The sequence below is a fragment of the Paroedura picta genome, chromosome 3, assembly GCF_049243985.1.
Source record: "Paroedura picta isolate Pp20150507F chromosome 3, Ppicta_v3.0, whole genome shotgun sequence".
Classification (NCBI taxonomy): Eukaryota; Metazoa; Chordata; class Lepidosauria; order Squamata; family Gekkonidae; genus Paroedura; species Paroedura picta.
In genome coordinates, this window is record NC_135371.1 from 93595119 (window position 1) to 93610906 (window position 15788).

At 43.9% G+C, this 15788-nt stretch overlaps 1 pseudogene; it reads right to left on the bottom strand.

The window, feature by feature from the left end:
• Window positions 1-14647: 14647 nt before the first annotated feature.
• On the bottom strand, window positions 14648-15363 carry LOC143831264 (claudin-11 pseudogene; annotated as a pseudogene).
• Between the last annotated feature and the right edge of the window lie 425 nt (window positions 15364-15788).

The window sequence follows — 15788 nt, forward strand, 5'->3', positions numbered from 1 at the left end:
AAAAGGCTCAATCAGTTGTTAAATTAATTAAATCATAGCTGAATCCCTAAATCATGAGTGATGACTTTATTTTGGAGATAGAAGGCAACCAGGGGCCATGCTTACCATATGCCTCTGCAACTGCATGTGTTAACACATACATTTCTTATTGGACCATTGCTTCATATGAACAAGTAATATTTCAGTGCCAAAAACAAGGACCCACCATGATACTTAGAATCATATTACATAGTACATCACAGCTATATAACTATACACATGAACTTATATTTGTGCCATGTCCTAAATACATGGATTTTAGTGAATCAGGACTTCACATGGCATGTGAGAAGCAAAGGCTCTCAATAGATTCTCCCCCCCCCCCCAGGCAGTAGCTTGATATCAATCAAACATATTATTTTCAAATTTTAAAACTCCTGAATATTTAAAACTAAAGTTTATTTGTTCTTAGCAAACATTCTTGAAAATTGTTTATTCTCACATGTCAAGCAATAAAACTATAGCCTAACTCAAAATGTTGATTTATACCTCTTGGAGCAAGAAAGAAGCTATTAGAATTATCTGTGAAAAAACCAGTAGCAATTTATGGAGACCAGGCCATGTCCAAAATGGAGAAGCCAGGATACATTACATCTGCTGCCCTCACTTAGAGTTGTACCCCTTCCAAACAAAAAGAAATCAGAAGTTACCATTACTTCTTCTACAATGGGGGAATTTTGACTGTATTTATAATGATATATGGAATCTAATCAGTCTGGCTCCCAGATCACTTAGACAACATCCAACACTCTCTTTGTTTATTTTCACAAACATAACAGAAACTGATTGGCACCAGTTGCATGCTGGTGGAACACACTAGATGCTGAGAGGTCCAGCAGGAACATTCAGTGCTGACACATGCCAACTACCAATAAAGGCATTAAACCCTCTCGTGGGAGTCTGACCTTCTGCAGTCAACGCCAAGTCTTTATTTAGCTTTACCAGGATTAGTGTCGCCTTGGAGGCTGTTAATTAAATTAAATCCATTCTTTATGTTCCTTTAACCAAGCAATGTATATTTAACTTGCTTTAAAGGTAAAGGTAAAGGTATCCCCTGTGCAAGCACCGAGTCATGTCTGACCCTTGGGGTGACGCCCTCTAGCGTTTTCATGGCAGACTCAATATGGGGTGGTTTGCCAGTGCCTTCCCCAGTCATTACCGTTTACCCCCCAGCAAGCTGGGTACTCATTTTACCAACCTCGGAAGGATGGAAGGCTGAGTCAACCTTGAGCTGGCTGCTGGGATTGAACTCCCAACCTTATGGGCAGAAAGCTTCAGACAGCATATCGCTGCCTTACCACTCTGCGCCACAAGAGGCTCTTTTAACTTGCTTTACAGTGTTTCAAAAGAAAACTTCAAACCACCTATGACTGTATTCACTTTTCTTCGTTAGGTAATGTCAGTGGAACTATTGAAAAGTTCTGAGGGCTATGAAAATCTGGTTTCTTTTTTAATTGTTGTGCATTATGCATCAAGCAAAACATTTTCCCCTATTGTGATCAGGAATAAAAATCTGTACTTGTCTTCATAATAGTAATCAATGGTATTCATCCTTCTGTCTCAAACCTGTTTTTCATTGGCCATTCATTTCATTGGCCATTCTTTGATGTTTGGCTTACATATTTTACAATGATGGCTTTCTCTTTCTCTCTCCATTGCAGAGCTTGCAAGTGGCATGAGTCTTTCAAAGAAAAGATGAGCTAAACTGTTCGGTATATTATGGACTATCTTTGAATGATTGAAAAGTGCACTCAAATTGAAGTAGAAGCAGATTAGAAACTCACATAAGAGGCAAAGTAGACATAACCAAGGATCTGCAGTCGGAAGTCTAGCCTGCACCAGCTGACAACCTGAAGGCAGAAAGAAAGATGGGTTCTTTCTATGATCAAGATTTTTTTTTTTGCATCCAGTGAGAATCTTGCTTAACAATACAAATGGTGGATCATGCATGACCTTCATGTAATCTTCAAGCAGGCTCTGTGAGTTATTTATTGACATGTATGTAGTATAGCCAGGAGATCCTGGAATTGTCTGGCAGCCAAGCAAGAGATGTTTTCAGGTGGTTTTGCCTGGATCTGCGTCACAGACCTCATATTCCTTGGAGGTCTCCCATACAAATATTAGTTAGTGCCAACCCTGCTTAGCTTCCAAGATATGATGAGATTGGGCTTAGCTAAGCACCTCTGTGGATGAGGGTAAGGAATGTCCCCTTGCATCCATCAACCAAGTGCCGACCATGCCCCCCCCCCCCCAACATTGTTCTTGCGGTAAATCACTGGATATCTTGGATTGTTTCTAAACTTGATTTTTTTTGGCAATGTATATTTTTGATGTTTAGTAAAGCACTGGGTATATGTGTGCATAACTGGCACCCTGTACAAGAAGCACCCTGATGGAGTCATGGATACCAGTCACATTTCCCTTTGGCAATGCCTAAGTGCATTGTGGCATAGATTCAGAAGCTGCAAAGAAAGGAAACTGAATGCTGTTGCAAATAATGCTGACTCTAATTCCAGAGTTAATTTTCAAAGTTGTCCTACTTCCTACTTCAGGAGAGGTGGAATGTGAGGCAGAAAAATAAACCACCAGAAGAGGAAAAATATTCACATTCCCCTCACCCCCAGGCAGTAGAGATCATCTGTAAACCGCTCCTGCGGGAGTGGTAAAAATAAAAGAGTAAGGGCATTGTGGGAGGAGAATGGGGTGGGGCAAGTCCAGGATAAAAACTCAAAGGGGCAAATCGGGAGCTGCAAATCAGAGCTGAGTGCATGGCCAGGTAAGGCTTTGCTGTGGGGAAAAAAGCAGGGGTGCCATGTCGGAGACACAGCGGCCCTGCTCCTTTCCCCACACTGAGGGGGCGGGGGGACAGGCTTCAGGGTGGCCAAAGGAGCTGAGTTGGAAGGAAGGAATTGGTTGGAAGGGTGGAGGAAGGGGTGGCCGGGTGAGGCTTTACCACGGGGAAAGGAGTAGGGGTGCTGCATCAGAAGGCCCTGCTCTTTTCCCCGCACCAAGGCTGGTCCCTTGGCCAGGAGGGGGGTGGGGGGTGGGGGGACAGGATTCAGTGTGGTCAAAGGAGCCGGGGGCGGCGGCGAGGCTGGGGGGCGGGGGGACAGGCTATTTAAATTACCACGCGTGTGGGTCTTGCTGTCTTTGACAGGGACACCATGGGAACTGCTTCCCTCCCACCCACCCTATGTAGTTGTATACAGCATTGTTTGGGGTTTTGAGATGGATGTTTTCTTCAATAATTGCCACAGCTGCGAGTTTGCATGGGAGCCTATTGGCAGGGAGTTCAGTGTGCGATTGGACTCCCTGGGGTTCGGGGCCTCTCTATGAGGTGGTGTGGATGCAAGCGCGGCTTACCCAGCTGGGAGGCCAGGGGCTCATTTGCCAGGTGGCCTGGGGGCAGTCAAAGCAGGTTGGCTCCCCCGCATAGGTCGCTTCCCTTAGTGGCGGACTTCAGTAGGCAAGGGGATCTGCTCTCCCGGCTGGGAATGGTGCGGGTCCCCAGGGCGCCTTTGGACTCCGTGGATTGTTGGTGCAATCTGCTGACTGCTAGGTCAGGCTCCCTCTCCCATGCTGTGCCAACCCTCCCGTGGGGAGGTAATAAAGCTGTGGCCTTGTTCATCCCAGCATTGGTGTCGCATTTTATTCCAGCACACTAGGGGCAAAGCCCGTTGTCTCCAACAATACAACGGGCGCTAGAGCTTGGCAGTGGGAAGAGGAAGGGGAGGAGTTGTCCAGTCTGTAAGGGCATGGGGTTGTCATGTGTATTGTGTGGGATGTTGTAGTGGCATGGTGGCAAATGAGGCCATGATATGGGATATGAGATATGGGTGTCAAGAACCTGTGGTGTGGAATGTTCGTTGATTGTAGGAGAGGACTGACCTTTGGGAATTGTGGCAGAGTAGTTACAGATGAGCTTTCCAGAGCCATGTCCTCAGATATGTGAAGGGAAAATCAGACTGGAGACTCTTCTTAGGGGAAGATTACATGGCAACCAATTCCCCCCAGTTCTGCGTCATTTCCCTTCTTGTGTGAATTAGGCCACATTCACCGAAATGCCCCTCTGCCCTAATACACATAGGGTAGTCACAGTACACAGGTGTCCACCCTGTTCCTTCTGTCTCCCATATTTTCACTGTTGGTAAAATGTTATGTGCCCACATGCTTCTTCCATGGTTGCTCCTTAGAAGAATGGATTTGTGTACCCTATTGCTTACTACCCAAAGGAGTCTCAAAGCGGTTTACAAACACCTTTTCCATTTGTCTCTCCACAATAGTCAACCTGTGAGGTATGTAGGGTTGTGAGAGATCTGAGAGAACTGGGAATGGGCCGCAGTGACCCAGCAGGCCTCAGGTGTCTCAAAGCATTTTCCAATCGTCTTCCCCTTCTCTCCCCATAGCAGACTCCCCATGAGGGAGGTGGGGTAGCGAGCCTCACAGCAAAGCTGGCAACCCTAAGAGGAAGGCTGTCTGCGCACAGCAGTCTTGACCTTAGTAAGGTTTTTAATACTGTTTTTTTTTATTTGCCAGGCCAAGGTTATTTGCCAGTTACTATTTCAGTTACGATGTGTCTCCAGACATTTACTTGTTCTCTATTTAGTTTCAGGCTGTAAATATTTATTTAGATCTTCCTGCACTTTCCAGACTCACAGGACTGATGCTGGTCTGCCTGTCTACGCCCCAGAATACAAACAGTTGCTGATAAGGGCTGGCCATAGCCCATAGGCCAGGAGGGACATTCCTGCACCACTCCCTACCAACTGCAGGCAAAAATGGCTCATTTGAAGGTGGACTCTGAGGCACTGTACGATTTTGAAGTCCCACCTCCAAACCTCCAGGAATATTTCCAGCCCAGGGGTAGCCAACCTACAGGTGTGGCCTGGAGAGCTCTTGGAATTACAGCTCACCTGCAGAGTATAAAGATCAGCTCCCCAGGCAGAAAGGGCTACTTTGAAGGCTGGACTCTGAGGCATTGTACGATTTTGAAGTCCCACCTCCAAACCTCCAGGAATATTTCCAACCCAGGGGTAGCCAACCACCAGGTGGGACGTGGAGAGCTCCTGGAATTACAGCTCACCTGCAGAGTATAAAGATCAGCTCCCCAGGCAGAAAGGGCTACTTTGGACAGGGTTGTGGTAGAGAAGAAACATTTAAGGCTTCCCACACAGGTTGTTGTTGAATTGAAAGACTTGAGGCCTACTGCACAGGGTTGTTGTGCAGATGAAACAGGAGACAAAAGAGCCAGCTTCCTCTGCAGAATAACGCTGTGCAGTGGCCTCAAATCTGCAGAGAGTTGCAAAGAAGAAAGACACATGGCTTGGCTGTGTCTAACTTCCAGCCAGAGCAGTATTTTAAGTGAGAAGGGGCTTTTCTGTGGCCTCCCTGTCAGGCAACTGTTTGGCAGAAGGAGAAAGTCCCCCCCCCTCAAAAGGAAGGCCCTCAGGCTCCCCTGTGTTGCTCTTGGAAAGGCCTCCTTCCCTCAGTCAGGGCCTGTCAGAGGCTCCTTCCCAGCAGGCCTGAAGGGGGGGGGGGAGCCCTCTGCAGCCTCCTGCCAGCTCTGTCAGGGTTCTGAGGCAATTTGCAGTTGGACATGACACTTAGGACAGCCTTGGGGTGAAAAGGGCTGGTGCAGCCTCTGTTCTCATCTCCCTTGGCAGCCCTACTGACCTCGTCTCCCTTTGGTGGTCAGGAGCAGACTGGCAGCCAGACTGGGCTGGGTGAATGGAATTTTGGTCTGTCCTGGTGAGGGGCCAATAGGAAGGCACTTTGCGCGCCTCCCCATTGGCTGCTTGGCCCTGGATGGACACTCGGAGGGCCCAATCAGGAGCCGCTTTGCGGCTCCTGATTGGGCCCTCTGAGTTTTTATCCTGGACAGGGCCCGCCCTAACTCCTCCCCAGGTGGCCTTACTCTTTTATTTAATAGGACCCTGTCCTATTTAAAGATAATGCGCTCCTGCAAGTCAAGTAGTTTTACACAAGAGCTTTCAAGATGAGCTAGCATGCACATTTTAAATATATGAATAATATAACATTAATCAGCATGCAGCATGCCTCTGCTAATGAAATCATGACTTTAAAAAGATGAATCCATCCATTATATAATCCTTTGTCATATGAGGATCCCTTCATCCTCCTTGTTTGTCTGGGATACTTGGTTTCAGTTTCAGGCGACCGTCTCCTCCCCCCCCCCCCCTCCATCTCTATTCCTTAGTAATTCAGAGGCGGATGTCACTGGGTTCTCAGGAGATGACAAATGGTCAGCAGTAGGTTTCCTAGCATCCGGGAAAAGAACATGCTAAGTGTCTTCAGAATTCATGCCTTAACAGATCAAAGGCTTCTCTGATGTGAAAGCCTTTTCCCTCCTGTAGTTTCAGCCCTATAAAAGGCTGGTTAGATCCTAACTCTGTCTCTGTCAATTTGTGTCCTGCCATAATTTGGGATTTCTACCATGCTTTGTGAAGACCTTCAACAAAGACTTTTATTCCTTATCTACTCCTTGGTCGTTTGGATTAAGTCAAAGGAAAGGTCTTGCTATGAAAACCCGAGTTCGTGACATCCTTCTTGCAAACACCATTTGCCATGTCAGTAATGCTGGATCCAGCCATTGCAATCCATGTATTTAAAATTCAGCCAGGCTTCTAATTTTAACATGTTTCATGTATCACCAACAAGTTGACAAGAACCCTGCTTTTAACATCTGTTCCTACCAGCAAATGAGGGGCTTTTTTTATTTAAGGAACTGAAAATAAATATAAAGCAATTACAAACCACTCATTCACAATGAATAATTGTTCTTCCACATCTGCTTCATTGCCAGCAAAATAGTGCTCTGAAGCAACAGAGGGGAAAGTGTGTGTGTGGGGGGGGGGTCTGGGATTTTCTAAAACAAGGACCAAATAACAACAATGGGCTCCCTTTTCACCAGCTAAAATCAGGAGTGCTTGGGCACACTTCAACCTGTCTCTTAAGGAAACATGTGCTAACTGAAGATTACAACTGATGGCTGCTGCATTTGGTTACTAGTCATTTGTTTCTCTTGAAAAATAAGTACATTTTGTTATCATGAAAACCAGGGGTTGCTATAATGACTAAGGTATATAGTGAGCAGGCTGGGTGCCAGACAAGCAATAAGAATACCTCAGTGCATAGCTCTGAGTTTCCTAGTGTTACATTCACTTTGTCTTCATAACTTAGGTATTTCCTTCAGTATAAGGAAAACATTATGCTCCCTGAATTCTTTTCCAGCTCCCATTTTAACCATAAGCTGCGAACTTCTTCTTCTCTGCCTGTAACCTCCTCCTGTAGTAAGGTGACCAGATTTTAACATTGGTAAAGCGGGACACCATTGACCGGGGGGGGGAGTCTTGATTAAAAATTTAATCTATATGGAGCAACAAAAATGTTCATAGAATGTATAGAATGCAAAAATAGTATTGTAATTTTTTTTTAATTTCAACATAAGCACAATTTGCCAGGTACCCCCAGATGTCCTTCCAAAAGTGGGACAATCTGGTCACCTTTTCCTGTAGTTTCAATAGTACTACATATTATTGGTGCGTCCTAAGTATGCTCTGTCACACTTTAGGTAATTATTTGAAGAAACTGAGATCCTGTTGTATTGATGAGAAACAATGGATTAAATAGAAACTATTTGTGAGAGATTCAGCAATTATTGCAAAGCTAAGTCTTTGCTGGCAATTTAAATGAAAATCTTCCAGTGATGGAATTGTTAAAATTTTAGTTTTATGCTTAGCCATTTTATGCCAATAAAGGTAATCTGACTCTAGTGGCAGAAAAAAAGAGATTTCTTGCCACCATCCCTACTCCAGGGGAGGCTCTAAAATGAGCTTTGCCCATGTTCAGTCAGACAAGATATGACTTGTTCTCCCCACCATACAAGCCATGCTCCTTGCATTTTAATATTTTACACTTTGCTGAGAACTATCAGACTTTTATATATTTATATTTATTTTATTAGATTTTTATTCTGCCCTTCCATACGGCTCAGATGTAATATAGCATACAATAGAAAAACCAATTGTATCTACCACATAAAGGCTGGAAATCATTTGGAAACCATTTTCAAGAGGCAGACTATTCTAACGTTCCTCTACCATGACAGAGCTCTATGTAGGGATGGGCACAATGTGTCATGAATTTGTCATGAATGTTGCCATGTTCATGGTTCGTGATGGGTCTACTGTCATAAACTTCCATGAATTTTAAAATCAGTTTGTGGATGAAGCAGAAAGCGGGGGTTTAAAGGGACTCCCTTTTAAACCCTTACTTTCTGTTCCTTAAAAAGGCCACCAAAAAAGCTAAGGAACTCCCCACCAGTCAGCTTTTTCAAGCTGTCCTGTGCAATCCCTTTAATTAAAGTCAGCTCAAAACAGTTGAGTAGTAGGGAACAAGCTGTTCCCCATCACTCAGCTGTTTTTCAGGCTTTCTGCAAACCTCATTTAAAGGAACTGCAGTACATTTCAACAGGGTCTGCAGGGCCACAAACCACGAACTACTTCAGTTCACAAAAAAAACCTCCTGGTTCAGTTAGCGGTTTAGCCGCAAACCAAACTTCATTATCCCAGCTGGGTGACCTTGGGCTCGCCACAGCACTGATAAAGCTGTTCTGACCGAGCAGTGATATCAGGGCTCTCTCAGCCTCACCCACCTCACAGGGTGTCTGTTGTGGGGAGAGGAAAGGGAAGGTGAATGTAAGCTGCTTTGAGACTCCTTCAGGCAGAGAAAAGCAGCATATAAGAACCAACTCTTCTTCTTCATAATACTGCTAACTTTAACTGTAACTGATAGCAAACTCTTTATGACACAAACATAAAGCTCTTCCATTTCCATATCACCAATGACACTCCTTGACCAGACAAGCAGATTTCCACAATGGGGTCGAACAGTGACCCTCCTGGGGCCATTTCAGTTTGGAAAGGTATAAGCTCACTCTTCATGCACACCAAGGATTAAAAGTCCAAGCACAGAATTTCTGAACCACATCTGTGAACTGGACAAGAGCGGACTTTAGCACACTGTTTCAGTGTCATTTGTCTAATGTTATCTAGTTAAGAGCTTATTCAAAGACTTCCCACTCAGTTCTCAAATTCTTAGCTCTGACGGCCCAATCCTATGCATTTTTGTAAGCACTTCCATTCAAAGATATTTGTCCCCAAGATTTTAGATTTAATTCATGCTTTCCTTGGAAGAAACTGCCATTGAACCTGCCCCTGAATAAACTTGCTTAGGATTTTGCTGTAAGCCAGTATGCACACATTGAGCCAGATGTGACACAAATCTGGACAATCCTTTTTTGTTGTAAGTCACCTCAAAAAGAAATCAGCATCTTAGGTAGCAATGACATACGCACTGAATTTATCCCCTGTATAAACGTTTAGTCATAAAGATTGCACAGCAATCAGCATATGCCACTGTTTGACACATGGAGCTGGCTTCATTTCATGTGCTTATTCTCTGCAGAAACACTCTTTGCAGAGGATTTGGGAATGTATTATATGTAATCCAGGGAGAGTGGTATACATTCATCTCAGCAGATGTATTGTTTTAACAAGCTGCTTAGTCTGTCACGACTGGCAGCATTTTAAGTGGGCTGCATTGCACTATGTTTCACACTGTTGGAAATGCGTAATATGCACCATCTCCCAGATCACTTTAAACAAAACTGCTTTCATTTCTCAGTTGATGATTATATTTAATCTTGGCACATGGTGAGGATTACAGTCCATCAAATCTTCCTACACTGAAATCACCATGATATTTAGCTGTCTTTATTTTTCATTGTATTCCTATAAAACAATAATTGAGCCATTAGAAATTATTCCTTCAGTCCTTTAGATGCAACATGTTTTCAAAGGTACCGTATCTGCCATAATATGCACTTCTTTCCTTTATCCTTCAGCTGTGATTTCTGGCAACCAGTGATAAAGTGGCACTAACAAAGGTAATCTGTGCATTAAGCTACCTGGAGAAGGAGAAAAAGGTCACTTGAGTGTCTTCTGGGAAGAACTGTGGCTCAGTGGTTGAGTATTTACTGGGCATGCAGAAGGTTCAATGTTCAGTCTCCCAGCATCTCCAGTTAAATGGACCAGGTGGTTGGTGTTATGAATGACCTTGCCTGAGACTCTGGAGAGAGCTGGTGCCAGCCTGTCTAGACATTCCAGCCTTGATGAACCAATAGTCTGACGTCAGATGGTGGCTTGGCTCTGCCTAGTTTCTGCAGGGCCTGCAAGACAGAGCTCTTCCACCAGGCATATGGTTGAGGCCAGGGCAGTCGCCCGGTAGTCCAACTAAGGATCCCCTCCAAAACCAAATGAGATCTGCTCCCACTCTCATTGAATGTCATCTCGCCCACCAGGCTGAACAAGGTGGAATGGGATCGAAGTTGTGACCACTGCTGCCTTTGTGATGTGATGTCAGCTGGGAAGATTTTATTGGGGGTTTTACTGTGTTTTGATGTTTTTATGATGTAAACCGCCACGAGCCCACTTGGGGAGCAGCGGTCTATAAATCAAAAATAAAATAAATAAATAATAGTTGCGTGGTGCCAAACCCACAAAAATTGTGGGAGCCACTTCATTTTACCCTGAATTCCCCTCCCCACACTATTTCCCTCTTCCTGGCATCCTTTCAAACTTTCCCTGTTTTTTCCCCCTTCCACCCACCAACTTTTTATCTTCAACTAGATTTTTTCTTCTTCATTTATATCTTGCCTTTCTCCAAAATGTGGATCCAAAGCAGCTTACAGCATTCTCCTCTATTTCATTTCACCCTTACAAATGTCACGGGCCCAAAGTGAGTTTCCACAGAAGAGTGGTGATTAAATTCCAGGTCTCAGAGTTCTGAGTCAGTATATAACACCTCATGACTTTGATGGGGTGGCTGATGTTGAACAGTAGCAAGCAGCTGTACAGGACTGGGTCATGCAACTTACATGGCATCAAGTCTCTCAGTAGTGTAGTCAGATCTGGCCCAATGAATCTCCCCTCAAGGAGAAGAATTAGAAAAACAAAAGGAGAGGACCCACAAGGACTTATGGGGGAGATCTAATTTTTCCCTCCCTTACTGTTTCATATCTCCCTTTCTGAAAGCCCCAATAGAATCTCCCTTTTTCCTGTTTAAATTTTTTCTTCCCACCTACCAGCAAATTTAGGTTTATCTGCCTATCTGTCTTTAGCTGCTTAAATTGTGGTGGGGCCTGGCCCTGGTAACTCTTACATCAGAAGCCAAAACAGCCAGGGACAGGCCCCTACCTCCTCCCACCTGCATTTTACTGACAGAAACAGTATACTGGCAATCCTAACAGGCAACAGCCACTGAGGGCATTTGTTTCTTAAAGCAACAGGAGTTGGTTCCATTTTGGAAAGGATTTTACCCACCCCCACAACACATACACATGTAAATCACTGCTATTTCTTCTTTCCTGAAAAAAACCCTATAGCCTCTCCCCTGTGCTTCTTCCTTCTTTCCTTTTTACCTACCTTAGTCTTCCTTCCTGTCTTCAGCTTTCCCTCTTTTCTTTCCCCTTGCTCTAGCAGCCTCTACATCCTCAGCCTTCCATGCTTTCTCCTGCCTGACACTAAGTCCCTTTATCTACTCCCACTTCTTCAGATGCAATCATTGTTTATTTGCTTCATTAATAAACTGAATTGTAATGAGGACCTGTTTTATCATCAAAGCAGCCTATGAGGTAAATTAATCTCAGAATATGAGACAGGTCCAAATTGGCTATTCAACAAATTTCTACAGAACTAGGATTTGCAGAAGACTGTAATCTGCACAACTGGGCTTGCTTCCCCACCCTTCCACATGTCTGCTGGATGTCCTTGGGCCCGTCACATTTCTCTCAGAACTCTCTCAGCCCCACCTACATCACAAAGGCTTATTCTGCATAGGCGGAAAAGGCCAGGAGGACAGTCATATGGAAACGGAGCTATTCCCCGTTGCCACATGACATTGCCACTGGGGCAGGCCTCTCCTGGGCCGGGCATGAATTAAGCCACTTTAAGGGAACATGGATGTTTTCTGCATTGCCTTAGGCACTCCAGGGGCCACTGGGGCCTAGCCTGACAGAAGTCCATGTGGATGCAGAAGAGTCCTACAGAGGACCAAAGGGGACAGAAAATGCCCCACTTGCCTCTGTGCTACTTCATGCCGCCACGTGGCCTAATGGGGCATTTTTTCCCCAGGAAGGTGGGATTGCATTCTCACACAATTCCGCCTTCCTGCAAGCTCCCTGACCCCCCCCCCCCCCGCCCACCTTAGTGAGTGCTGGAACCATTCCGTCCCAGCTTCGTCCATCTGCATGTACAAATCCGGGACGGGTTGGGATCACCACCGAAATGTGTCACCCATGGGGACACAGAAAGCAGCAGAACATGCAGCACTACCACAGTGCGTTGCTGCTGCAGAATTGCCCAAAGTGATTGTTGTTTGTTAAGGGAAGCCACTTTGAGACTCCTTAACATAGCAAAAAAACACGGTATAAAAACAGACTCTAATTATTATTCTGGTTCCTAGCTGTCCAGTTAAGAGAATTCAAGCAGAATGCAGACTCATTTATACACTTTTGTATCTTCATCTGACAAGGCTGTTTCTCTGTCAATAGAATTACACAGATCTAGCAACAGAAATCAATATTCCTGATGAGTAAAAACACTCAAAAATACCTATAATTGCTGGCTTAGTAGGTAATAAGGAACACATTCTTGCTTCTTTAAGTAACCCTCTCTGAAATGCAGATTCTTTGCCTCTGCAAGCACTGGACTCATAGTGATTGGGCAATTTTAGTAGTGGCTTGTGCTTTTGCAAACAGCATTGCTACTATAGACAAATCTATGTGAGAAAGAATGAATGATTTATGTTTCTAACAAAATGTTGTTAGTTGCCCTTGTGGCAAAGAAAATAAGGGCCAAAGTGGTCCTGCAGAGAGCAAGTACCTAGAATAGCTATAGGTTAGGAGGACGTATGTAATCTGGAAATGTTCTTATGTTAATTATTATCTGAGATTGCACATTCTCTTATTTACTTTTTTATTACTGATTTGAAATGTTTTAAATCCTTTTATATTTTCCTTTTGTATTGTAAAGGCCCATAGCTACATGCAATAAAATCTGACTTGACTATGTTGCAACTCTTTTCCGATTTACTTGAGAGTAAATACTATTGAATGCAATGGGATTTGCTTCTGAATAACCTGTTGGGATTGTTTCCTTGGTATATCATATGGAAGCTGCATTCACAATGAATGCACATAAGTAAGTATACCTAGCAACATTCTTGTTCTCACACTTTATTCCCTCCACTATTGTTGAGGTAGGCTATATGCTGCTATCCCCAAGGGATAGTGCCATAGGAAACTATTTTTAATTGACCTAAAATTTAAAAATAATTTAAAAATCTTAATTACAACTGTACAGTATTTGATTCTTTTATTATTGTATTTCTTATGATGTAAACCACCCTGAGCCCTTGGAAAGAGCAGTATAAAAATTTAATAAATAAATAAGAGATTTTCTGTTTAGTTAATGTGAATCTCCCCCATATGTCCTTTTCTTCTTAGATTAGCATATAAAATTGGTAACTTACTTCTTATCTGCCTCAGACATGATAGGAAATATCTCTTCAGTGAAAACATCTCTACAGTATCATTCAAACTGGAAAATAGTGCTGTACAAAAAAAATTCAGAATCATTGCTTTTGTTACTTCTCCCTTCCCTCTAGATTCTGTAGAAGCAAGGAGAAAAAGGGAAAAAGAGGAAGCCGGTCCCAGACTTACCACACCTTCCTTATCCCCACTGGAGGCTTCCATCTGCCAGTGGTAGCAGTAGAACCCACCACTAAAGTCTCTGCTTCCTTCTAGTGAAGGTGATCTCTCTACAACAGAAAGAGCTACAGAATTTTTAAAAATACAAGTTTATTTATTTTATTGTATTTATTACATTTGTATATCACCCTCCCCTGAGGCTCAAGGTAGTTGAGAATTCAAAGAGCCAGTACACTTATTGCTATACTGATATACTAAAAGAATGTTAAGGAAATGGCTGCTGTGTACAAATGTTCTGTTATTTACCTTGTAATTAGAAACATTTGGCTGTGCCTCCTTCATACTGATGCATTTAGACAAAAACACTGTTACGAAAGTGATCAGATTCCTTTAAAAAGAGTGCAGAGAAAGCAAAGAGAAACCCCCTAATCTCATGAAAAGGGAAACATTTGTGCAGATGGAACAATACAGCTTCTTCCTCCCCACTTCATCATAAGTTTGTCCCTGCAACGGCCTTGAAACAGGGTGCGGGGGAAAGAAGAGATGGTAACTTAATGTTGGCAAGATGAGGCAGACAATTCAAAACAACCTGCATTTGTTAGCTCACTTTCTGAAAGAGAGAGAGAGAGAGAGAGAAAAGAAAAAGGATAAGGACCAGACCAATTAACACTTTTTGATAGTAACATGAGCACACAAACATGCACAATTGGACCAATTCAGAGACTGATCTGATCTATTAAGGGAATCATATTGGTTTCATACTTTCACAATATCAGATTACTTGTGCTAGTAGGGCAGTTCTTTGCACAGGGATACGGCCACCTTGTGCACGAAGACATACGCAAATTCAACACACCAAGAAAACCCACCGACCCATTTCAAAGCAGTCGAGGATGGTACGAAGTCTCCAGAGCATTTTATACGTGGGCGCTTTTAGCATGGCTGGGAGAACTGGATCCCGAGGCGTAGTAGAAACGGTTTTCGCCAAATGCTTGCGTGTCACCGGAGCAGAAAACGATGATGCACCCACCAAAGAGGCAAAGAGCAGAGCTGATCCAGCCCGTGTAGAGAGAGTACCCAAAGCTCATGATCATCATTTCACGATGAGCGCTCACAGAGAACCAGATGGTAGCCACGATACCACACAAGGCCAAGAGGATCAGAAGGATTCCGCCCAGCTGGGATTGTCGATATTTGGCCACTCCAGGTTCGTTGCCCATTCGGCTACAAGGCAGGACCAGGAGGAACACAGCGGGGAGTCCCAGAACTGAAGCTGCAATCATAAGTGCTCGGCAGGCCTGGACGTACCCTGGCAATATGAGGATGTCCATCAGTGGCTTGCAGTGATAGAGCCCGGTAGCCAAGACGCAGTTGGCCCAGAGCCCCTTGGATCCTAGCTCATCCATCTTCCTGCAGGTGGTGATGGTGTAGCCGCATGTCATGACCCAGTCGTTGGTGGAGATGGCCACGATCAAGCCAATCCAGCCCACGAAACTCGCCACAAATCCAGTAAGGTGCAAGCAGGTTGCAACCATTTTTCTCCCTCAACTAGAAGGCTGAGCAGCACAAAGGGGAGGAAAACCTGAGGAGGAGGAGTCTGAGGGTGGCTAGAGAAATACTTCTTACAAGCTACCCAGAAGCCGATGAAAAAGCAAGAGCTGCTTTTGAGCTGTCAGCAGAGGGGAGTGGAGCATCACATATCTTTTCTTGAGCATGCTTGATATCTGTTGTAGAAAAAAGTAAAACTTCTGCCTTTATCCTCCAGGCATCTTCTAATTCCAGTACTTCCAAATATTATACCTCCATGAAACACATATAAAAAAGAAAAATGAATATTAAAAATTAGGTAAAGTATATCAAAACAAAAAGTAGCCATTTATATAAACAATCCACATTTAGAAGTATTAGACACATTAAAAGCCCCAGTAGGAAGATATCTAATCCTAAATATTGGGATACC